This window comes from Pinus tabuliformis, chromosome 6 (assembly GCF_031772625.1).
Source record: "Pinus tabuliformis cultivar Carrire ecotype Pingquan chromosome 6, CPIR1, whole genome shotgun sequence".
In the NCBI taxonomy this organism is placed as follows: Eukaryota; Viridiplantae; Streptophyta; class Pinopsida; order Pinales; family Pinaceae; genus Pinus; species Pinus tabuliformis.
The window spans coordinates 787,232,887-787,259,843 of record NC_142292.1 but is presented as its reverse complement, the minus strand read 5'-3'; the positions used below and the strand labels follow the sequence as shown (position 1 = coordinate 787,259,843).

At 36.8% G+C, this 26,957-nt stretch overlaps 1 pseudogene; it reads right to left on the bottom strand.

Moving 5' to 3' along the window:
- Window positions 1-24,297: 24,297 nt before the first annotated feature.
- On the bottom strand, window positions 24,298-26,124 carry LOC149261113 (UNC93-like protein 1 pseudogene; annotated as a pseudogene).
- Between the last annotated feature and the right edge of the window lie 833 nt (window positions 26,125-26,957).

Below are 26,957 nucleotides of genomic sequence, written 5' to 3'. Positions count from 1 at the left end.
AAATGGGTGTTCAAGAAGAAGACAAATGCAGAAGGAAAGGTGGAGAAATACAAATCTCAGTTGGTAGCAAAAGGTTATTCCCAGGTGCCGGGAATTGATTTTGGTGATATTTTTTCTCCTGTTGCCAAGGTAACTTCTATTAGATTACTTTTATATGTTGCTACTGCTTCTTATTTTGAGGTAGAACAGATGGATGTGAAGACAACATTTCTTCACGGGAATCTAGAAGAGGAGATCTACATGAAGCAACCTGAAGGCTTTGTGGTGAAGGGTAAGAAAGAACTGGTATGAAAGTTAAAGAAGTCTTTGTATGGGTTAAAACAGTCACCAAGGATGTGGTATCAGAAATTTGATACATTTATACGGGGACTTGGCTTCACCAAAAGCAAAGCAGATCACTGTGTGTATTTTAAATTAATTGGTGACCGTGTTATTTATCTGGTCTTGTATGCGGATGATATATTGCTGGTTGGAAATGACAAAGAAATTATGCAGGAGTTGAAGATCCATTTGTCCTCCAAATTCGACATGAAAGATCTTGGTGTTGCAAACTATATTTTGGGCATGGAAATTAAAATAGATCGAGAAAAGAGGAAGCTCTGATTAAACCATAGGAAGTATGTCGAGACAATACTGTATAGGTTTAATATGCAGGATAGTAAACCGGTGAAGGTTCCTATTCCTATAGGTGTAAAGTTATTTGATGAATAGTGTCTCAAGACACAAGAAGAGGAAGACGACATGTCCCGTGTTCCATATGCAAGTGCAGTCAGTAGCCTGATGTATGTGATGGTCTATACTAGGCCAGAAATTGCACATGTAGTGGGAGTATTGAGCAAGTTTATGTCAAAACCAGGGAAGGAGCATTGGATAACAGTGAAACGGGTTTTCAGGTATTTGCGTGGCATTAGTGATTATGGTTTGTGCTACCAAGGAAGACGAGGATTGGACAGAGTGTTGGATATTCATGGCTTTGTTGATGCAGACTGGGCTGGAGATCTGGATTAGAGAAGATCTAGAAGTGGGTATGTGTTTAACCTATTTGGAGGTGCAGCCAATTAGATGAGTAAGAAACAATTTGTAGTGGCACTATCAACTACAGAGGCAGAATACATGGTAGCCACTCATGCAAGCAAGGAAGCAGTTTGGTTGCAGAGATTGTGTTCAAGTATGGGGTTAGTACAAGGAGCTATAAGGATAGACTGTGATAGCCAAAGTGCAATTTTCTTGGCAAAGAACCCTGCATATCATTCAAAGACAAAGCACATTGATGTTCAATATCACTTTGTGAGGGATATGATAGAAGACAAAAAGTTGTTGCTGGTAAAGGTGGACACTTTGAAGAATACTGCAGATGCATTAACAAAATCTATGAGCTCTGAGAAGTTCTCTTGGTGTAGAGAAACAATGGGTATTGTAGGGCTGGATAAATGACTAAGATTTCTTGTGGCCCCCTATGGAAAGAAAACAACAAGTGGGAGAATGTTGGGTTGTGTTATATTCTTTCCACGACTAGCCCACATAGTTATCCGAGGGGTTAGAAGGGGGGTGGAGCCCCCCCTTCGTTGTACCGATTGTGTAGCAGGGGGAGTCACAAGGGGTTTGAGGGGTGCAGGTAACCCCACTCTGTGGGCCCTATGTTAGGTTGGGCGGACCTACCTATAGTTTTGTGCATGATTTTCGCACATGGTTTTGGATGCAATGGTTTTTGGTCCATGGTTTTGGACGCGATGGTTTTTGGTACATGGTTTTGGACGCGATGGTTTTTTGTCCATGGTATTGGATGCTTCGGCATGTATAAATATGTATTGTAACATTGAAAGGAACATAATGAAAAATCAAGCTGGTAGTCCCAGTTTTGGGATCCAGGGGAAAATCTTTGTGTCTATGTGTTTTATGTGTTATGCTCTCACAATGTTTATTTTCTGTGTTCTTAGAATTCGTATGTAGGTAATATCTGTACAGGGTTAAAACCTACAAGGGGCATATGGTACTTGTAAATTTTGTATTGGAGAGAATTTTTTTGTACTAGAATTCCATTGCAGTAGTGTTATCTTTGATTAGGAAGGCCAACTTCCATATTTTATGGTTGGGGAATCTAAGCCAAAAGGGTTTGGCATTGGTTAAGTGGTCTCACCTTGCATCCCCAAAGGATATTGGGGGTTGTGGATTAAAGGATATTCATATTTTCGCAAGGATTTGGATGGAAAATTTTTTGGAGGCTCTCTAGAAAAAATTCCCTCTAGTTCAAAGTGATGTAAGTGAAGTACTTTCTAGGAAAATCTTTAGTTGACTAGTTTTGGATTTCGAAAAAATATTCCAAAGGATTGGATGTGTGGAAGGCATTGGTAAGGGCATATGCTTTGGTAGGAAAATGGTTAGCCTAGCATTTGGAGGATGGTTTCCAAATTAGGGTTGACTAGGATACCTTGTTTGATGTAGGTAATGATTATGGGGATGGCACCCAAATCAAGGTCAACCAAGATCCCTAGTTTTGCGTAGGTAATGATAATAGTATTTTAACACCTCTATTGGTTTCTCTTGGTCGTTCAAACATTTCATTTTTATTTGATGCTAAGGCATAGGACCCCAAAATTAGAGGCTGATACAAGTGGAAGTCTTCCATGACATTGGGTATGTCTAGTCCATTAATAGAAGAATGGGGGAATTTCGTCAATATTCTTGTATAAAATCATGTGTATCTTAGGAAAAATTCCCCATATCTACTTGTTTGGTCCAATAATCCTCACTATGTTTATTTATTAGTGAATCTCAGTTATAAATCTTGGATTGAAGATATATATAGCAATTAAATCTTTTTGTGGTGGAAGGCAATCTAGAGAGTGAGTTCCCCTTTGAAAATAAAGCTCACTACTTGGTTGGATCTTAATAGACAAAATATTATTAGGGATAAGTTGGTCAAGAACAGATCGGTCAGTCCAAATCGTTGTTCGTTGTGCAAAGCATAGGAAGAATCTCACATGCATCATTTTATGAGTGTAGTTATTTCACTTAGGTATGTGATATTTTATGGAACTCTTTTAAGCCTAAGGCTCACCTGGTAGGATTGTCCCTCAACAATGTGTTCAAATATTGGTGGGTATATAAACAGGTTACTTCTTTCAATGGCCTTCCATGTTTATTAATTTCATACATTTGGAGAGATATAAATATTTGTGTGTTCCTAGATAGTGTCATGCCTCTAGAAATTTTTGCAATGAAAATGGTTGCATTGGCCTTTAAGTTCAAGTCAGATGCAAAGCTAATCAAGAAACGAAATCTGATCATGCCTAATTTGGACTATGACACCCCCCTGGGCATACTTTGATGAAGCTAGTCAAGGCCACCCCCCTTGCTATGGTGTTCTGGTTGTCCTTTATTTTATCCATACTCACTTGATGTATTTTCGATGTATGTTGGATAGGGAATCAAAAAGTAAATCATAATTTGTTGCTCTATGGATTTTACTGGAGTTGGAAATGAAAAAAGGTTTATATAGGCTCCAAGTGATGGGAGAATCCAAACTATTTATAGATTGTGCCAATCAAAAGGTGGAACTCACTAATATAGGTCTTGATTATTTTCTTAGTGATATTCGACTAGTTGTGAACTCTTTTGAGCATGTCTCTTATTTCCACATTCTTTGCAAGGTCAATACATAAGCGAATGAGCTCTCAAAGGAATCCCTTTCCCTTTCGGTTGGTTATGTTGGGCTACATGAGTTTTTAGATGGTGCAAAGATTCAGTGAATGGATACCAATCTCCCCTTTTAACTCACTCTTTTTTCCATCATTTTTTACATTTTTGTTGCAATCTGAACACAACTTGTATATCATTTGGGATTTGGAGCTCTTAAGATGTTTGATCTAGTTGTTTTTGTCATATGTCATCAATGAAGACAAATATGTTGAATATAAGTCATTTTTTATGACAAGAATGTTAGGAAATGGACAACATATGTATATATTTTTTCTCGTGAATATATACAAGTTTTTTGTTTGAAAAAAATATAAAAAATTATCAAATTCAAAATATATGAATTTAAAAACCTAAAAATATATATAAAACATTAGCATACTCTATTAAAAAAAAATCAAAATCAAAGTAAATCAACTTGAAAGAGATTCCAATGGACAAGTATAAACATAAATAGATGAAATCCAAGAGACACGTCAGTTATGTGTTTCAAGACATTACGATAGCAATGAATGCAAGGACTACCTCGTTAGATGTAAATTAAAATGAAATGTAGAAAATGTGCAACTGTTTAATTTTATTATTGTGTTTGACAATTAATAGGGTGTAAATTATTTGGTTTGTATGGACTTTAGTTGTCACCAAGTTTCAGGTTCAAACTTCATGGGAGGGGTTTAGGATGGTAGTTACTTTTGGGAAAATTAAACTCTCACAAGGAGAAGCCAAAATCGACTAAGTTTCGCACAATCATGGTGTTGGTTCGTCGCAGCCTAGGCTCAACCTAGTTATGAAAATAAATAAATATTATAGATTGGAAGTGCCCAATGATAAATTTAATCATCGATTTTGTGAATGACTTTTGATTATTTGAATTACAATTAAATTAAGATAGATAAATTTTGGTTATATTGTGATTTTTTGGCTTTAAAATACATTTTTTTATTGTATAAATGGATTATCCTCCATGGTGGGTGACTATCGAGACAAATTAATGGTGATCTCTTACACAATGATAATGCCACCTCCTATGCTCATGGTTTGGGAATAGATGTTAAGGATCAATACAATGCGTGTAAGATGGTCATTCCATGACGAGAAAGTCAGTCATTGCAACCTCTCGGTTTTTGTTATGATTTTCCCCGTGGTGGAAAATCACTTTTTTTCAACTTTTAAGTGGTTATAGTACTACATTGAGGATAGGGCTCCTGGTTCATTCATGGCACAATTAGATCAGTGTCACTATAATTATTACTAGCCACTCTTGCAAGGCCTACTCAAGGTAAGAGCTCCAACATATATATGTCTTGTTTGATGTTTCTATTTTTTACTCTATTATTTGGGAAGGCTCCGTCTCTATTTTAATATTTTCCCTCATATGTCCCCTCATTCAATCCTACGTATAGTTTTCTCTAGCTTCATATTTCCACTTTATAACTCCTCCACCATTCTTTGGTGTTAGTCTTTATGTCGTTTCTAGCTCCTTCCCGCTCTGGGATCATTTACAACTTCCATGGAGTGTTAGTTGTGACTAGTTCAATTAGCACATTCCTCTACTTATTTCCCAACAATACCTTCCCCCCATGATGTCTTATAATTCCTTATTGAGGTCACTTACACTCTAGCCTCAACCAACGACTATTGGGAGTATATCACCTAGTCTACCCGTGAAGATGTTGTCATTGTGGAACATGAGGCATGGGTTTGGCATGGGTTCCTTTTCAAAATTTAGGTAAGGATAATGTCGGGCAATGGGTTATTGACATAGGTAAAACACCCATTCCTGACAATCTCTTTACATACAAACAATAGATGTATACTAGTAGATAAAGACCATAATGGGCAAAGTTTTAGTTGAGAGAAATGAAGCCCAAGAAGAAATTCTTATGTGCATTGATTCCCTACAACAATAAGTCAAGAAAATGGATAGTAAAATCTTATTGATGGCCAATATGTTGGCCAACTTAGACTTCAACAGCAGTGAAGAAGATGATCTAGCACCAACTCCCCCTTAGGTGGATACTGCTCATGGTTAATTATGGTATGTTTAGATTACTTTTGTTTTTTAGAAGAATTCATAGGCTTGATAGCCTTCTAGACAAAAAATTCTTTGGTTTTTATTCTAGCAATCTAAACAATCACAAACATATTTAGTTAAGCCTTTTCAAACTCTTGGTGTGATATTCATGACTATATACCTAATTTTATATTTTTAATCTAATTTTCCTAGTGGTAGACCATAAGATATAGAGTTGCAATGCTTATTTTTTATCAGTAACACAAACTAGTCTAACTTATAAAGAAAACGTATAAATAGATATGGCCTTATGAAAAACCTCTAGGCCACTTAGATTGCGTAAACTACATAGCTAAAACCTAGGATTCCAACAAATCCATGTCATATTTTGGGTAAAATTCACCAAAAAAATTCTCAAAAAAATGACCAAAAAATAGAAGAATCAAACTACTTGTTTCTTAACTCATTTTTGGTGAAAATAGATATTTAATATTGTTTGAGCAAATTCTCAAATCACATTTGTGATTGTTTGGTATATGCTCAAGATTGGTAGTACAAGTTTGGTGTAAGCTTAAAGTTAATAAAAGACATGCAAGTAAAAAATGGTGTAAGCTTAAGGTAGGCAATAGATGCAAGTCAAAAATAAAGTTATGGAATACTTCTTATGAATTATGTGAGTTTATATATATATATATATATATATATATATATATATAGTTTTTGACACCTATAATGTTAAAGTTAGTTGTTTATTATTATTTATTTCTTTAATCATAATGATAATTTCTTGAGAATTGATATCTTTGAAAGATCAAATGTCACTACTACACCATATAAAACTATTTCATAAATTCCACAAATGGGCCAATTACGACATGTTTCTAGACATTTGAACCCACACAACAAGGGAAACCAATTGTTCCCCAAACCACTCGAGCTAAGATCTTTGACATTAAAAGGAGGACATGGGGGTGGGATTCGATCCACTTACGTGTGCATAGGTCATGAAACTATTTAATATGGTCTCTTTGGGTACAACCACATGTTCGACCAAGTCTACCTCAAGGTGCCCCCGTGGCTCATTAGAAGCCCTCATGGGAATTTAACCTTTCCCAATGGTGTTTAAAAAGTAGGACATGGGGGTGGGATTTGATCCACTTATGTGTGCAAGGGTCACTACAAAAAGGAGGACATGCGGGTAGGCTTTAATCCATTTATGTGTGCACGGGTCACAAAACCATTTAATATGGTCTCTCAAGGTGCAACCAAATGTTTGATCACTACCTCAAGGTGCCCCATGGCTCCAGGGAAGTCCTCATGGGATTTAAACCTTACCCAATGATGAAGAACTCCTTTCTTTTCACCTAAAGTTAATTATTATTATAACATAGTTAAATGAATAAATATGAATATTAACTATTTATCGAAAAATTTCACACTTCATTTCCAATAAAATCACCCTTATCCATCTATCATCATAACAACATTATAATTAACTTTATAAGCAATCTTCTATAATCAAAATTACAAATCAAATTAAAAATAACCACAATATTGAAGGTAATTATTTGAGTAATTTGAAACAAAATTGTAAATGCAACTAGCTTAGATCCATCCGCCAAGAGGGATCAAATCTCTTGAGATGCAAACCTCCTCTTGTGAGAGCAATCATGTAAATTAAACAGTTAATAAGCACTAATATGCATCAATCGTAAACATCACAATGCTTTATGATACATCTCACATTGCTAAGATTAAAAAATCATAAAAATTAACTGAATTATAACTTTATTTTAAATTATTATTGTTAATTATAAAATGAATTAATATATAAGTAAAACATATATATACCATCCTACATGGAAGAGGGATCAAGTTTGAAGTTAAGATCAATCTCACTTGATACTCTTGCATTCCATAATGTGTTTCCTCAAGCCTTTAAATAGGCTTCATCATAACAAATACCATGGGAAAAACTGAGAGTTATTAAAAATCGTAAATTATTAATTTTTTTTATTTTTATTTGATGTCAAAATGTTTATTATTATTATTATTATTATTATCAAATTTTAAAGTCACGACCGAGCCAGAGACCAAATTGGTGTATGAGACCCCCTTTGTTTGTGGGATAAGGGACCCACCTCAGCGCAGCTACAAAGGCATACATACTCTACCCCCTCTGGGTTTCAACCTATGACTTCTTAGGAAGAAACACATGCTATTAACAATTAAGTCCACTCAAGTTGTATATTTACATTACAACATTTCTTCCATAGTGGATTCGAGAGCACTTCTCGGTGCAATCATTCACTTTACTATAAAGATTCTTAACTTGTAAATAAACTTTGTTACAATATCATGAGCCAATACCATGACTTATAAAATCTACATGTCAAAAATACCATATTTCACTTTATATCTCACTCATTTTATATGACATTTTTTTTTATTAATCAATTCAATTAAAAAATAAAAATAACATAACACTTTTAAAATAAATCTTACTTTTTAATTTGTGAATACTATCAAACATATTCTAAAATATTTTATAAATATTAAATCTCTATCATCTATAATATAATTATTAATAACTAAATTAAAATCCTAAAAACTTAATTTAAAAAACTAAACACCACACAAATCACCTTTTTTAATTCGTAAATTATATTATTATTATTTTTTAAAACTAAATCATTTAATTTCTATCGTCAAAGTCGCAATTTGCGCAAATAAATTAACTAAATCTGGAAAATAATCTTGAACCGAATTTTGGGATATAAAGCAATTTAATTGGTAGATACATACCGTTAATCGAAGTCAGTTGATGTCTTGATTATTAAATTCCAGCTTATCTTGATCACCTCCTACGCCGAACCCCATAAAAAGGCACTTGGGACGCTCAGGCAAATAATTTAGATTGACTTGGACTGTGAGAGGATTATCGGAAGAGAATGCGACTTGATTATGTAACTTGAATCAAAGTTGTTATTAAAGTTTAGTTTAATCAGTTGATTATGTAAGTTGTTATTAAAGTTTAGTTTAATTGATATTATTGTAATTGCAATGCCCATAATGTTGTCTTTTTCTATTCACAAAATTTTCTATAATAATTTAATTTAATTTTAAAATATAAAAAGTTTAGTTTAATTGATATTATTGTAATGGCAATGGCAATAATGTTATTTTTTCCAATCACAAAATTTTCTATCATAATAATAATTTAATTTAATTTTAAAATTTAATAAATTTAAATAATAAATTAGAATTTGAAATCTAGTTAATTTATAAAATAATAAAAAATCAATTATTGAATTGAGACTTCTGTGATCCATATCAAATTTTTGAAGAATTTTTCGGCGAAAATCACATGGAGAAATTTTTGTCGACGCGTTTCGAACCAACCAGTGTGGTTCATCGTCAGGACAAGTTGAATGAGCAGATGTGGCCTATGCACTTTAAATAGATCGGGCAGAATTTCCAATGACTTAGATTACTAGAAAGACAACGGCTAGTTTGACCATTATATTAATTAATATTATTTATTTATTTTATTAATTAATTAAAAAATTGTCAATTTTATTCATAGATTTTGGATAAATGGCAATGAGTGCGTTAAAGCATTTTTTGATGTGAAGTCACCAATTCAATTCCCCACTCCAATCGAGGTGATATATTGGACATGATGAAGATATAGTCCCACCAAGGTTACAAAAAAAGAAAAAAAAATGTTGATTTTATTAATTGAGAAATCAAATATTATTTTTCACTTATACTAAATATTTGTATTAAATATATTACTTCTATTAGATTTTTTTTTTAAATATATAATTATACATGTAATTATCCTCTATCTAGGTGGAAAACGAAGTGAATCGAGAGATAGGGGGCAAGTTTGTCACCCCACTATCAAGCAAATCATTTATGAGGGGGTGACATGGCCAACCGTTGCATGCACAAGCGTGTGAACATTCTTAATGCATTTAGACATGGTATGTGAGATCTTGCTTTGGTGCTTTAGTTTATAGTCTAAGCCACTGCTTCTTATAAACAAGAAGTTTCCCATGCCCCCATCGCAGGTGGTATCTTTACATGGTTCCATTGGCGTCGAGGGGCCAACCCATGCTAGACCTACAATCTCTTCGGAATTCTCAATTATGTCTCCTCTTGGAGTGGCTTCGTTTGCGCTCCTTTACCAAATCTATGGCGAACTCTTTCTTTTGGGTGAAGGCCTAGTTTTGTGGATATGGTTGGGTTGCGACCTGCAACATGCATGGATAAACATGTTACAAAGGTGTGTTGGTTGCTTAGACAAGGTAATTCTTGGGGCAAAAAGCATTCTTGGGGCTCTTGAGGTGTTGGCGCTTCATCCCACTCTTTAGTACTCCAACTCCAACTTGCGGACGAGCTTCTAGTCAAGGGTACTATTTGATTCCTTAGTATGTATTATTGTTTCCTTCTACATAGAATTAATTGGTTTATGTATCATCGATATTATAGCTTGTGTTAGGCTCTAATTGCATGGTTGACAACTTTGTGCCAATAGTTTGACTCAATTCCCTTAAAGTGTTGAATTTCTTAGTGCTTTTCTCTTTAAATCTTATGCTCGGTTTTGGAATTTGTGGTTTGGTTTGCAACATTGTCCTTCCTAATTTTACACAACCTCTACATGTCGCTTTCCTCCTACTCTTGATAAACCTTGTCCAGATCCTACACATCTTTTTCATTTGGGGAGCATGCCTTAGTAGCGTATGAAAATCCACCAAGGAGGAAAAGGTTGTGGTCACCAAGGTTGTAGTCAAGCCCAACAACAGGCATAGGAAGTTGATGATATTTTTCACTCTTTTGTTCCCCCTGAAGCCCGTAATGAAATTTTTCACCTTGAATCCCGTGCTATTGTGGACTACCAAGTGTTTTTAGACTTAAAGATATTGGAGGAGGCTTCACACTGGATTCCTCACCCTGGTCATACCAAGGGAAGGAAGAATCATAAATTACTTCCATTTCTTTACACTGGCAGATGAAGACCCTCTTGGGCAGGGTCTTAAAAGAAAAATAGGAAGAAAGATATGACATCTTTGATGCATTAAATGATAATAAGTGTGCTTAGAGGTATCAACGACTTTTCCTAGAAAAAATGGAGGCTAGGGTTACTCATTTAGAGATCCACTTCTAGTGTGATGTTGAGGTTTCAACACCTCCAGGGTCCAACAACAAAGATCTTGCACCAATTACTTCCTCTAATTCTTGAATGTTTGTAATGTTGGATAACAACTTTTTTTTATGTAGTATGGTAGCATAAATGTTCGTTTTGCTAAATACATATATATTTTGGATAGTTTTCTTATATTTTAGGTGGCTAAAACTATTTAGTTTCCCACATGGAAAATTGAAACTGCATATTATGAACTTTATTATTTCTTCCCAAACACTTTGTGCAACTATATTCATATTCAAACAAATTTATTTAAAATGTCAAATAAGTTAGGAGAATGATCACTTTCCACCTTTTGTGAGAAACCCATGCCAACACATCCCATTAGTTCCTTAAAAACTAGATCCAAAGCCTAGATTGCATCTACTTGCCTTAATTGCAAGAGTAAATAGAAGAAAGTTGTGGTGGTAGTTGCGAGTGAGATTCAAATAGAATCAATAAGGACTATCAAAGTGGACCTACACTTGGAGCCTACTACTGTTATCTAATAATTTAGTTGAGACATAAACCCTCTTTCAAGGAATAAGAATTGTGGCTTCCCTACACATTTCAAAGCTATTAGTTGTGGGGATTCAATGAATGTAATTAGAAATATTGTCACAACCCTAGGGAGATTTTCACAAGTCAAAGTGCACTATGAATTGGTGTGTGGCACCAACGTCCTTTCTTCCTGATGTCTTTCCCAACGTACGTTTATTTAAACTTAGGACTATGCTTAGTCAATAATCCTTAGTAAAGTGATCGTAGAATATAGAAGTACTTAATCAATTTAAATTTACAACTTCCATAAATATGGACAATTGAAAAATCCACACACATGCAAGAGACAATGGATATGGCAAGTGGCTCTCTTTCCTAACACCCGAATGAAATATATATAAAGAATTATTACCAATTACAAGAACAACCCTCTCGACTCAATGCATTAAGCAACCCGTGTTAAAATCCAATACATGGACTCTCTTGGTGTGAACCGAAAACTTCGGGTGAGCATGAACCCCAAATTCACACCCCCGAATTTTGCCTACGGTTCATCTTATGTAGCACAAGTGACATGTGATTTTGTTGTGCAATGCCAAGTGACTTTTGGTTCGTATTGTGTAGCCCCAAGCGACATGTAGTTATGTTCTCCTAAGAAACTCAAGGGCACACACCTTGCCCCAAAAATAATTATATGGTTAGTCATTACGTAAATTGTGTAACTAAGGAAAGGGATGAACATATAGTCATCAATTGTAAGTTATACCAACAACCAACAGTGTAATGAATCTCCCATTGCAAAATCGATACTAATGGAACAGTGGGCGCCCACTACAAAGTACAAGTTGCATGATATACACTCAGAGGTGATGTGACAGGACCATTGTTTCATATCCTTAGTGAATCATAAAAAAATTTATGAATCAGCAATTATTTTATTGCATGGTCATGGCATGATTACAAATATGGCTCAATAGGACTTTGATAACAATCTCTTGTACTTTGAGTTGGGGATGTGTGCTTTGCTTTCAATGTGGGATTTGGAAGTGTGAGTGGTTAGCAAGGGATGTGGTGGTGGTTGAACCCTTGGTTTATAGATTTTGTGGCATACATTCCTTTTCGTTTTAGAGACCTTTATTATTTGTGTGTTCAACAAATATTTTACTCGTCTCTGCATTATTATTCTTCGTATGTAGGGTTTCTTGCAAGATTCACCTCAATGGCTCTCTTGTCTGATGTTGGACTTGGGATGATCTGATGTGTACAAGGAATGAAACGAAATGTGGGAAAGTAAATGGAAAACACATAGAGAATTATAGCAGAGATTACAATAATGTGGCAAAAACACAACTTTTATTAATAAATGAAATAACGTAATACTATAGAACACAAATTGGCTAGAATGGTGGTAGGTGTAATGCCACCTTTCACACCCTTTGAATTTCTATGGGTTATGAGAGGTGTTATTGATGTTTTAATTCCAATTTTATGTATGTCATTATGTTAAGTTACCAAAACTACCTATTTCTAAAAACTTTGTGGAATTTAGTTATTAATTATGTTTGTTAATGGCATACTCATTTCTTTGGGTGAAATGAAATATCGTACCAAGGGACAAATGGCATTAATAAACCTATTCTCACTCACCTTAGTATAACACATGACTCATATACAGATATGCAAAAACAAACACATGTATTTTCATTTGTAAACAATGTATATCAAATACCAATGCATAATGAATATATAAACGCATTTGTGTATATGAATGTGTAACTGATGTTGATGCATTGTGTTCAACACATATATGACCCATGTCATACAAATATATTAATAATATTCAAACATATTAGAAATATATTGATGTATGTACAAATACATGAATGTATATTACAAATAAATAACAGTGGGGAAGACTAGTTCAATTGGCACGAGGAAAGAGGCATAACTGCAAGTGCGGACTCCTCCCCCCCCCCCCCCCCCCTCCCCCCCTCGCCTTTTGCTAACATAAGGGGGTTCTGCTACCCCCTCACAATCCAAAAGAGCCATAGAATCCAAACAGCGGTTCTACCATCATTGAATCGTTTGGAAGATAGGGGTGGAATGTGGAGCATGAAACCGTGTTTGCAGACACCCGCCCCCTTATATTGACATTAGGGGTACCCCCCTACCCCCTACAATCTATGGGGGATGTCAATCTGGTTGATTAAATGTGGCCATGAATCCTGAGACCCACACTAATAACAACACAATGAACAAATTTTTTAATGAGACATTGGGTTAAGCCCTTGACAAGGGTTTGGGTCGTGATTTCAAGTAGCTCTTCAGTCCTATGGGAAAACCAAAAGACTGTGGACTAACCGAGAGGTCTTAGGCACCAAAAGGAGATAGATAAGGGTTTGAAGTGGGAATTTTGTTGTTTCATATGTACTACACTATTGAACTTGCACTAGTATGGTATATAGGTTGTACAATTACCTAGTTCAATTCTCATCTATATGCCACATAAATAAAGTAGGTGACACCAAGTTCATAAAACAATTTCAAGTCTCAACACATATATAACTATTATATACACTCCACCATATGATACCACGTTAATTTGGTGATGACAAGTATGATTATATTTACATCCATGCAGTTACCATGGTGGCACCGAATCCAACTTCAAACAATCAAAAGAACAATTATAGACATGGTCCATATTAAATTTCATGGTTGTAGCTATTGAACTTACTCAAGTGGTTAAGACATTATTTGTTAAGAAATATTTCACCAACAAGCATAAATTCTAAAGAATAGAGTTCATTTAATCTTCAAGAACATAAGAGAGTCACATTGATGCGTACATAAGAGCACATAATTTGCGAATGAGACTTCAGTGCAGAAACTTCTTATTTGTGGATGTCAAACCTTGATGGTGACTAGATAAGGGGTATCACGTTAACCTATAAAACATAGGCAATCAAAAATCTCTATTCAGTACTTTCCACCCCCGTGTCAAGTCCAGAGTCTGAGTGCTTTAATTTCCCAGCAATTCACCAAATTAGCTGAGGGAATGAACAATATACTTGTAGGTAGTTGATCATCCAAGAACTATCATGGTGATTTTTTAGCCACGTCATGATTTATCAGTCTCAAAAAGCACCAATGACTCACTATGCAGGTGGTTTGTTATCTGGAGGCTAGCACACGTCATTTATCAACCCCCAACAAGCACCCAACTCATGAATTAAAACTCCCTCTGCATTCAGGTCTGGCTACACCAGATAAAAAGTAGGAGAAAAATGAAACAATGACAATCCAAGGTAATAGATGCTCCTCTCAGTGTTCATTGTGCTTCCCCCTTTTTCAGGAATGCTCCTTCCAAAGTCAAAGACTGAACCCCCCCACCACCCCCCCCACGGGTTCAGGTTTAGCTTAGGTTTTTTAAAATTGTTTGGAGTTGCCTTCCCCGAGCTTCCTTCCTAATTAATTTCCCTCTTCTATGTATGAGAAGGTAACCCCATCATGGTTAGAAACACAATTTTATTAATGGCCATTTAATTGAACAATCCTTTTTCTACCACGGGGTTGGTATTAAATTTTTAAGGTGGTGGGCATGGCGGTTCATGCCATAATTTCCCCCTTTCTTAGACTCTAGCCTGTCCCTTCTCCACGACTATAATTAATTAAATGGATTACGATTTAATAATGATCGCCATATAATCTCAATTTATTTAATATAATTAATCATGATTACAATTAATTTTGGTCACTACATGACTACAATTAAATATAATTAATCAGGCCTAAAATATTTTTTTATTAATTAGGATGCTCGATTCTTATGAATGCAAGTACTTATTAACTGCAAAGCTAAAATTTAATTAATTGTTTATTCAAGTGTTGAAATGTGATTAATATTTAAACAAGGTATTTACACCACTTGGCATCAAGATCAAAATAAGGATGAATTTCATCAGAAGTGGTCTTTATTATATTAAAATGTAGGTTCTGCCAACAACCCAATATTGCATTGAGATGATCAACTACACAAAAATGTTTAGCAAGATAATATTAATGTAGGGGCGTTACAAACCCGCCCCCTTAAAGAAACTTTGTCCCCAACATTCTTACAAAATTTGGAAAAGATAATAAAACAAAACTTAAGTTTATAGAAATGACTCTTTTACATCCAACGTGTTAAACAAAAATGGGTATAATTCTTCCATTTGATCTTTACGCTCTCAAGTTTCCTCATCGGGTCTGAAGTGCTTCCATTTCACCTTGAATTTTTCTATTACTTGGTTATGGAGCACAATTTTCCTTTGATGTAGAACACATAAAGGTTCAGGTTAGCATTCTCCCTGGGGCTCCACATCACAAAGTAATCGATCACATGATTCTAGCATCACAAACCGATCAGTCACATGATTAGAACTATGCACATAATTCTTCAATAAGGATATGTGGAACACATCATGTGCCATTATGGTGGGAGTAAAGGCTAATCTATAAGCCACTGATCCAACTCTTTCCAAAATCTAGAAAGGTTTGCAAAATCTGGGTACCAAATTAGCATAGGACCCCACTTTTAGTGAGCTCCTCCATGGTTTGTTGAAATATGTAGTTTGGGAGGTACTCCTACAACCCTTAGGGTACTAGGTTGTGTGGATTTGACCCATGAAAATGGGCTTTCAAAGGGAAAAGTACCCAAGCAGTGGGTTTAGACCCAAAGGTGTGGGCTAAAGACCCAAAACAAATTATTTGTTTCTTCTAATTATTGAAATAGGACAGCTTGAGTGAATTCAAAAACCCCCAAGTCAATAATTGGAGAGGTATAAAAGAAAGAGACCTGAGGATATGTCACCCCATCATTGCAATTCATCTTTTCGAAACATTAGCCTATGAAGAAGTTGCAGATTTAAAGTGGAGAACGATTTGAAGTTTATTTATGTGTTTGTGAGCATATCTTCCCTAGAGAAGAAGGTCAAATGTTCCTTTATTAGACCTAGTTTATTGGAATGAATTTATGTGTCAATAAGCCAAGTCATGGAATGCCATATTTGTTGGAAATAAGGCCAAGTTTTGTATATGCTATTGGAGAGGGTCAAAGCCCTAATTCCATATACAAGGAGAGGTTGAAAGGTCAGTAAGAAGGTTGGAATTAGAGTCAAGTTTCCTCAGACCCAAGCGAAGAAGAAACAGGAGGGTTGAGGTTGGTTACAATGACCATATGAAAAAAATTTGAGGTCCGATAGGCCTCAGGAAAGTTTGACACATCACTGAAATTTCCCAGGCCTAAGCAGAGGTCAACAATGGAGGAAGTGGTTATGTTTTGATGTGGATGATTGCAGATAAAGTGCTAAAGTACGTCCTAATTTAAATTTTGGATAGGACAATAGTGTTTTTGAAGGCTGTAATATAGTGTTTTGAGGGAAAAATCATTGTGAGTTACTGAGTCGTATAAAGGTTAGTTGTATAGGACCTTGAGGATTTTTGAGGGACTATGAGTGGGTCGATCTTAGAGTTGTCATACAGTGGCATTGAAGAGGCAAAGTCACTATGAGAAGTTAGTTTTTGGAGTTGATTGTACAATGATTTGGTGGGAAAGTCTACTATGAGAAGAAGACTTAGGTTGGAGCTTATGTGTGCAAGGTATTTGGAGTAGCAAAAACCCTTGTGAGAAGTTGAGTACAGAGCCATTGAAGGTGAAATATCTCTATGAGAAAGGTGGCAAAGGCCTAGTTAGGTACACCAAGGACAAGAGTACTAAAAGGGTTGTAAGTGAAGGTAATAAAACAAGTAAGACAAGCAATTTGTGTTATGTAACCAACTCACAAAATAGAAGAAAGATAGATCAATGACTTAAAAATTATCCTCTTCGAGGGGGAAACCTCCTTTACATTATATAAATGAGCAATTCTTGGATGATACAAATGACAAGACCTCCTTGGTATATATATGAGTGTAAGAGGTCACAATATAATCAAAGCCTACATAACAATAATAACAATAGTGGGCTTCTATGGGGCACAACAATAATAATATGGGGGCTACATGGGCATAACAATAACAATAGGGGACTACACTAATAATAAGGGGGCTACACTGGTATTATAGGGACCTAACATGCCCCTCTCCTTCAAAAAAGTGTTTTCCTCAACACTTGAGTAGCTCTGGATGCTTCTGTATAAAATTATCATCCTCCCATGTGGAATATTCAGTAGGTAAGTTCTTCCACTTAATGAGATACTCTGAAATTGATCGATTTTGTAGCTATCAGGTTCTTGTTTCTGTGACTGTTTCTCGCTCCAATATGATTTTCCTTCTTCGTCAAGTTCTAGCAATACTGTTTGAACTAGAAGCTTGTCACCGATAACCTTCTTTAAGCATGAAACATGGAAAACTAAGTGTACTCGGGAAGATGAAGGCAAATTCAATTTATATGCCATAGTACCAATCTTTTGCAACACCTTGCAACACTTGGGTGATAATTTATTATCCTTCTTAGCTTTCTTGAGAGATATTTGTTGTATGGTTGTAGCTGTAAAAATACCCATTTTCCTACATCCAAACGTCTTTCACTGTGATGTTGATCTGCCTGTTATTTCATTTGATTTTACGCCGGAGTGAGGTTATCCTTTAATAGTTGGAGAACTTATTGTTGATGTGTGAGGTGATCTTCCACTACTTGAACCTTAGAATTTTCTGTTAAAGATGATGTGATGGACAGTGGATGATATCCATAAAGCGCCATAAATGGGGCCATTTTTGTTGCAGTATGGAAGTGTTATACCACCATTTAGCCAGAGGTAACCACTTGACCCATTGTGTTTGTTTATCAGATACAAAGCAACGAAGATATTCTTCCAAAAATTTGTTCACTATCTCAATTTTCCTATTAGATTGAGGATGATAAGATGAGCTATGAGCTAATTGAGTACCAAGACAAGAAAATAATTTCATCCAAAAATTTCCAATGAAAATGGGATCTTTGTCACTTACTATAATCTTTGGGTTTCTATGTAGATTTTGAATTGTTTCCATAAATGCAGTAGCAATTGCACTGACTTTAAAAGGATGCGATAATGAACAAAAGTGTGCATACTTGGTGAGTTTATCAACTACCACCATGATGACACTCTTTCTTTTAGACTTGGGTAAACCTGTGATAAAATACATTGAGAACTCCCAACAATGATGACTTAGAATGGCTAAAGGTTGTAACAAACTTGGGGTCTCATTTGTCTCAACTTTATTTTTTTGGAAAACCAAACATTCTACGACAAACTCTTGAATATCAGATTTAAAGCCATCCCAAAAAAATTCCTTCTTGACCTTGTGGTAAGCTTTTAAAAATTATGAATGCCCTCCTAAGGGGGAGTTGTGCATTTCCAAAATAATATTTTGTTTGAGTTGTGAATTCTTACAGAGATATAAGCGATATTTGTACCATAATGAATCATTTTTCCATATAAATGTATCAGAAGTACTGGGATCTTGTTGCAACTTTTGTGCTTCCCCCTTGTTCACCGCTGGACATCATGTTGAAGCTTTGGCCAATACAAATAATTTTGACGTACTAATATTGTCTTCTCCACACCAAAGTTTCTTGCCACTCGATTGTAATGTTCCTCTCAAATCAACTTGGAATACTCACTTGATGGAACACAAAGGTGGCCCGAGTAGTAGAAGAGTGCATTCTGGATGTGGAAGTCTAGAACTTGTTTTCATGTCATCAACATCTCATATGTGGTAGTGAAGTGAGAGTCACAGTTGTATAATTATTTCCACCCAGAGTTCTCATGTCCACAAGAGTTAAGAACTGTGATTAGTGCCAAATTGTGGTTTGATTGAGACATTTTGTGACATGTTTGGTACTACCCTTATTGTATTTGATGTTCAAATGGAATTGTTGCAAGTATGTGGACACATTTTTATGACAATTATTCTATAAATTTCCTTGTGTCTACATAAATCGCAGAGGACTGTGATAAATGTGCATGATTTTCTCTTTCCCCATAATATAATTCTTTCATTGTCAAAAGTTTTACATGATGGATTACATCTCCTTATCATAAGTGGGGTGTATCCAGATAATATTAGAGAGTGTTTCAATTTGATAGGCCACCAGACGTCCTTGCTGAGTGAGGATTACATTAATAGCATAATAGTCAAAGGCATTTGCCTCAATCTCAAATGGTTGTTACAGGTCTGGAAAGGTGAGGACTAGTGCAGAGAAAAGGTTGTGTTTTAGATCATCGAATGCTTTCTATTGCCTTAGAACAGAGAAAAAAAAATTGATTTTTCTCCTCCTTTGGTCACTTGACTTAATGGCTAAGCGATCTAAGAGAACCCTAAAACAAATCTTCAGTAGAAGTTAGCAAGGCCCAAGAAGCTACGAAGGTCTATTAGAGTTGGTGGGGCTAGCCAATCCCAAATGATTTAGATCATGGTTGGGTCCACATGCACCCCATGTTCATCCACAATGTATCCAAAGTATTGTGTTCTCTCTGTGCCAAATGAACATTTCTCCAAATTAGCATACAACTTGTGTTGCCACAAGGTGCTCAAGACTTGTTGAATGTGTTGCAAATGATCTGCCTAGGTTTTGCTAAAGATGAGGATGTCATCCATATATAACAACAAAATAGTTTGTGAACAACCACATGATATTATCCATCATCCTCATGAATGTTGTTGAAGCATTAGTCAAGCCAAAGGACGAGGCCAACCACTTGAAAATGCCTTCTTTAGATTTGAATGACATCTTCAATACATTGTTTGTTCAATTGGAACTTGGTGGTAGCCCGAGTTCAAAACAATCTTACTAAAGAACTTGACACCCTTAAGTTGGTCAAGAAGATTATCAACCTTAGGGATTGGGTATTAGTTCTTGACAATGCTTTTGTTCAGGGCTCGATAATCAATACAAAGTCTCCATGTCCTAGCATTATTTTGCACCAATACAATTGGACTCCCACAAGGTGAGGAGCTTGCTCGAATGTGGCCCGTTTGGATGAGCTCATGAATCTAACGCTTTATTTCATCATTCTTCAAGAGACAACGTCTATATCTTGGGCCATTAGGGAAAGGGTCACCAAGTATGAAGTCAATTGAGTGTTTGAATTTGCAGTGTAGGGGCACCACCACAAGTGGAGGGAAACTATTTTTGTATGTATATATAATCTTGTCCACTTGCTTCTATTGTGTAGAGACATCTCATGCAAAGGTTGTGGTTGTTGCAATGGCCTTCCTTTCACCTTATGACCGAACCATGAACAAAACTAACTTTACAGTTTGAGAGGTTACCTTTTGGAACCTTTTTGCTGATATCAATGAAACTACAATAGTTGGGACTACCTCTGGTATCATGTAGAGTTGACCTCTGAAAGTAACAATGACACTACAAGGACCGTGATGTTTCCACATATAAGATTGTTCTAAAATAACATCACAAATTTCAGGTGGGAAAAAAGCACACAATACCTCATCTTTGAAGGGCTTGATTCTTGTAGGATAGGCGACACTGTTAGCTGACACAAATGTCCCGTCCATGGCTCAACCAATGAATGGTGTATGGTTGGGGATGTGGCATTGTCAACAACTTCAAGCTCTTTATAACATCAACTGAAATCTTATTTTAAATGATGAAATGGAGTTGGATCCCCTTCACTTACATCTAGGAGTGGAAGAAGTGCTCCCCCTCTTCAAGCTCCTCTAGCTCTTCTAGTTGGATCTTTGTGGTCATGATGGTAGCATTGGGTTCTGCTTCGATGATCCGCTTTCCTTTATCCTATTTTGGATTAGAATCAGAGCTGGAGTCTACTTCCTTTTCTTTAAGCTTTTCCAACAATGATTGTTTCGAGCAACATTTATTAATGTTGTGTTAGGGACTTTTATGGAACTCACACCACTTTCTAATGTCCCTTTTCAACTTCCCATTACCCTTCTTCACCTGCAACTTGTGCTAGTTGTCTTGGAGTTGAATCTCCTTGCTTTGTCCCTTGTTTTGTGAGTTATAGCTGTTTTTTTCAAGTTTCTGTTGCAGTTGATTTGTAGACCAAAAATCCCACTTATTCTGCTACTTCATTTTCTACTTTATTTTCACAACATACCTATAAGCGACTCCCAACAAAGAGATGTTTATGAAATCCATCTTTGTTTGAATGTACCTGTGTAGGCCACTTCAGTTCTTCAAGGCGAGGTGCTGCTCAGAGTCTCTAATACCTAGATTTGAGCAAAAAGTATGGAAATTGTTGGTGTACTTTGGCACTGTTTGATTTCTCTCGCCGTAGCGTTGTCGATCTCGTGTATTAGTCATCATAATTCCCTATAGGGTAGAATTCTTCCTTGAGGGCATCAACAAAAGTGGCCCAAGTTGGCCCCACATTAAACATCACAAACTCGTCTTCATTGTGTCTCTCCCAATAACCTTCCCACCAATGTTTGGCATGGAGAACGACCTTCAATAGTGTGAAGGTGATCTTCTCATTACCAGAAAAAAAATAAAAAAATGGATAGACTAATAGCCCTCTAACAAATTTACCATTTCTCCAAAGCATATGCGTCTATTTGGGCTTCAAATAAGGGGATATCAAAGTTAAACTTGAAGGGTGTTGTGTCTCCAAATCGTTGCTTGTGGAAGGTGCCTCTACTGTTGTTGGTAGTCATCAAAGAATTTGGGTGAAATTGTCCATCATCTCGTTCCTTTGTTGCGCGAGTGCTTCTTCAAGCAACAACTTGATAGGATCTCCTGCTCCATCATCTCTCTTTTCTTCTGCCATGGGAGACCACTTGGGTTTGTGAGAGTGAGTGTTCCCGAGTGGAACTAGCTCGAGGCCCAACTTTGTAGCCTAACCTCATCGAGGACATGCATTAAGAAACAACGAGCAAATTGCTCTAATACCACTGATCGAGGGTGTAAAAGAAATGAAATGAAATGCAAGAAAGTAAAATGGAAGACATAAATATATCAAAGATTAAAATAACATGGTGGAAACCCAACTTTTATTAATAAATGAAAGAACAAAATATTGTAGAACATAAACTAGCTAGAATGGTGGTATTTATCTCTGAACAGAGAGAGACAACAATTACACACATTCACAAAAGCTATTACAATGAGAACGAAAGGCCCTTTTTAGCGTAAAACGGGATGAGAAAACCCTAAACATCCAAAAACCTAACTCTAGGAGATGAAACGCCAAAAGGTATGTGGCCCCAATGGGGTTAGTTGATACATCAACTTCCCAGGGTTGTGAATTTTGCATACGATTTTCATTTGACGTGCTCGGTAGCACGTTGGAAAGGTCTAGCTGAAAATTACATAATCCAAATAGGCCCAAGCTATGCCTATGGCTATTTCATGGTCTACTACGATGTAAAAAAAATGTCATTTATGGCCCCAAAACGGCCTGGAAGTTTAGAACCCGAGAAACTGTAGAAAAACTACCAAGATGGAAAATTGTGCTTTGAGCCAGTGGAATAGGTGGGTGGCCACCGATATCCACCTAGATCATGGGAACAAGGGTAGCCTCTCATAGGCTTTTTGTAGCCTGATTGTATACCCCTAATCCCTTACCATGTAGATTTTTCACTATCGAGTTAGGTGTAGGATGGGACCTTCTACCCTAAGCTTGGGCTAGTTTTTCCTCTCTTATCATTTGAAAAACAATCCTTTAATTATGGACCATCTCCTAGGGTCTTCATGGGCACAAAGGGTGGATTAAAGGAACCTAGTTCATCATGAGGGTGAGAAAATAGAAGACAATAGGGCCTCCATACAAATACTCTCTTGTCAACTTCATGACCATGAACAAACTACAACATAGTACTTGATTATTGTCATGGATATAATGATCAAGCAAACGAGGCACATTTGGAAACTAGAGGAGGAATGCGAAAACTCTTGAATTTATCATCAGTGAACTAACCCAAGAAAACCCAGATGGCCCCTCAATCACCTAGTTCATCATGAGGGTGAGAAAATAGAAGACAATAGGACCTCCATACAAATACTCTCTCAACAACTTCATGACCATGAACAAACTACAACATAGTACTTGAATATTGTCATGGATATAGTGATCAACCAAACAAGGCACATTTGAAAACTAAAGAAAGAATGTGAAAATTCTTCAATTTATCATCAGTGAACTAACCTAAGAAAACCCAGATGGCCCCTCAATCATCAAAGAAACTCTGGTAGCAAATAAGGCAATGAAGTTGTTTGGCCTAGCATACCAAATTTGAGTGAAAAAATATAAGAAGCAATAAGTACCCTATCAAATGGCACTACCACTAAACATGGCAACAACCTTTCACCACTCAGTACATACTTTTCATGAGTGAAAAAATATAAGAAGCAATAAGTACCCTATCAAATGGCACTACCACTAAACATGGCAACAACCTTTCACCACTCAGTACATACTTTTCAAGAATTTTATAGTTCTTAAATACTTTATGTATAATTTACTTATATAAAATATATCAAACTATTGGTTTTTATCACCTCCAGTCACTGACTTTCTTTTAGTGTTTATCACCTCCAACACACAAGAAGGTCTATATTGATGTAATGCAATAATGGCTTTGGACCTCAAAGAATAGTATTTCTGAGCTTGAAACAAAGTTGAGATTAAATCCAACACAGCACGCGTGTCTGTGGTTTTGCAGAATAAATACATCAGAGCACACATTTATGTAATTTTCTTGCTCTGTTTACAGGGAAAAAAACCAATAATAGCCAAAAAGCAAAAATCCCAACAACATCTACGGTAGGCCGTAACAAAGGCTTCACCAGATCCTATGTAATTTCTTGCTCTGTTTTCTGAGAATTCGATCCTTTGCATGGACTTCTGTACTTGTAGTCAATATACAGTTTCACCGTTTCCCTCAACCTCGATACATTCTGTTAATGGAAGCATGTTCTGGGTTCAATGTCAGTATCAGTATTACGATCATTTACAGCCAAAGCAATAATCAAAATCAAGAGCGGGTAGCTGATTGTTGTAAGAACCCAGTTGACCATCAGCTCCCCCAGCAGAGAAACATTTTGCTTGTCACTCTGCCAGGCCACCGCTGCTCCTGCACTCTGCACCCCTTTGTAGAATCCACTGTATCTGCTCAGAGTCTGGGAATCATGTGCCAAAGCTCCAATCGTCCAATAACATACAGTCTGGAACATGGAGTCCAGTAATCCATAGCTGAAATATAGAACAAATGGCCCTGCAAAAGCAGAGCCGGAGTCTTTGAAATCGATCTCCTGTAAGGGCTTCTCCCTGGTATATCTCAGTTGATTTGCGAGCCCACCTCCCCATATTACAGTCCCCAGAACTGCAACGATGGCCACGCCCAGAAACCCTCTTTTTTTCCTGCTCTCGAAGCTGAAATCAAGAACATATCCAATTGCCACAGATCCTAACATCTGTGCGCCCCAGTAAAACACATTGTTGAACCCTCTGGTCCTCACCGTAAAGAGCTTGCCATTGACGTTATTGAATTGATAAGTGTAAAAGAAGTTGCTGGCCCATGAAGCAGGGACGAGCAGTAGCATTCTCCAGTTGAAGAATAGCTTGAGAATTTCCATGGCCTCGGTTCTTACATTGGAGTACTTAATCAGAGTAGGTCTGCTGCCATCACTCCTGATCACTTGGCTGGGTGGAAGCAAGGCCAAACTCAGAAAAGCCCCAAAGACCATGAAGCACATGAAGGCTATATAGGTCCCGTCGCTCACGGACCTGGCCGTTCTGTGATAATTCAATATAAAGGGAATGAAGCCGCCTAAAACTCCTCCCAGATTGAATATACTCCAGAACAGAGAAATGTATCTGCCCTTCTTGTCCTCTGTGGGATACGAGGTCATGATCGATCCTTGCCCGGCCCAGAGCAATCCAGCTCCGACGCCCAGAATCGTACCTGCAATAATAGCAAATGTCTCAGTCTGGTGGTGATTGTAGTAGAGAAAGGAACCCACATAGAGGACATAAGTGGAGCAGCCAACGAAGAGGGTCGCGTGAGGGCCTAGGAGATTGTAAATCCCCCCACCCAAAATGCCGAACAGTGCAAACGTCGTATACAGGGCAGTATTGGCGTCGTTCACGGCCTGGTCGTTCTCCTGCCCGCCTCCCCCCATTCCAGTGAGAGCGTTGAACATGCCGGGGCAGCAGAAGCAGACCAGCGCAATCAGGACCACCTGAATCATGGGGGAATCGTAGCGGAAGCATTTGAAACGAGAAAATTCCTCAATGTATTCCTCATCTTCATCACGATTGCCCTCTTTTCCATTGAACTCCATGGCAAGATCAATTTTCAGCAGATTTCTAAGCAGCCGAAGAATCCCTAATCCAATTCACTTTCGGATTTTTGTGGATGCATAACTGGCCCTGGGCTTTGGCAGCTCAAAACAGGAACCTGGGCAGCCCGCTTCTGGGTATTGCTAGAATTAGGAAACCTGTGCAGCCCGCTGTAATGCGATTCTTGGTTTGTGAGCAGCCCGCCTTTATAACCGTTGTAATGGATCCAGAGATGTGCGCACCGCAGTGTCAGCCCACCGTCACTCATGCGCTCAGCTCTAATGTAGAATCGGGAGATTGATTTTGTCGCTGGTCCTCCTATGGCCGGGATCTGCTATTGGGATAAGGCCTGCCCCCACTGTAATCCCTGAGTGTGAGGGGATTTTGATATTTCAAATTCCGGTTGCGCGCATAGCTCTGAGGCAGATAGTAATGGCGCGCGGATGATGCGTATCGAAATGTCCATCTTCGAATATAACTCTACACGATGAAAATGAAAATGAAAATTGATATAAATAATTAAACAAATTAAAGAGTAATTTATATTATATATATATATATATATATATATATTTTTTAATTAACCCTTCTATTATACTATAAAATTGGTATACAAAGCTTAAAACTTTGGATTCTCATTGTCGTGGCCTGCTTCAACGGAAACCAGACCAGACCAATTATAGTTATCAAAATAATCAAAATTGAAGCTATTTTTATTATTATCAAAATGGAAGTTATCAAAATGATCAAAATTAATCTATTCTTTCATCAAAATTGAAGTTATTGTTTGAGCTACCTTACACTGAGACATTTCTCTTATATAATCAAAATTATTACATACAATTTGCCAAGTGGAGTTGGTCAACCAACCAACAAATTCAACTTGAATTTCAGAATTTGAATACAATTGTTGAATTTTTTCTTCAACTTCCAGTGGGGTGACACAGTGATATATTTCAACAATGTACTAGGCTTGAGACTAGGCCCTTGGCCTTCCCAAAGCGTTGTGGTCCCCATACTCATGCCTTGTGAATTCTCTATCTTAGCATGGTGACTTAAGAAGGACAAGACTTGAAATGCTAGTAAAAGTTAGAAAATGGTGAGCACAAGGTTAACTACAATAGGGCAGAGAGTCGTGAGGAGGTTGTGGCCCAAACTAGTCAGACAGAATGATTGTGAAGCAGTGGGATAGGGGAACTCATAGGGAGAGAACTTTGAGCATGATATGGACTCATGGAGACCAAAACAACCTTAATTTTGCAAATGAACT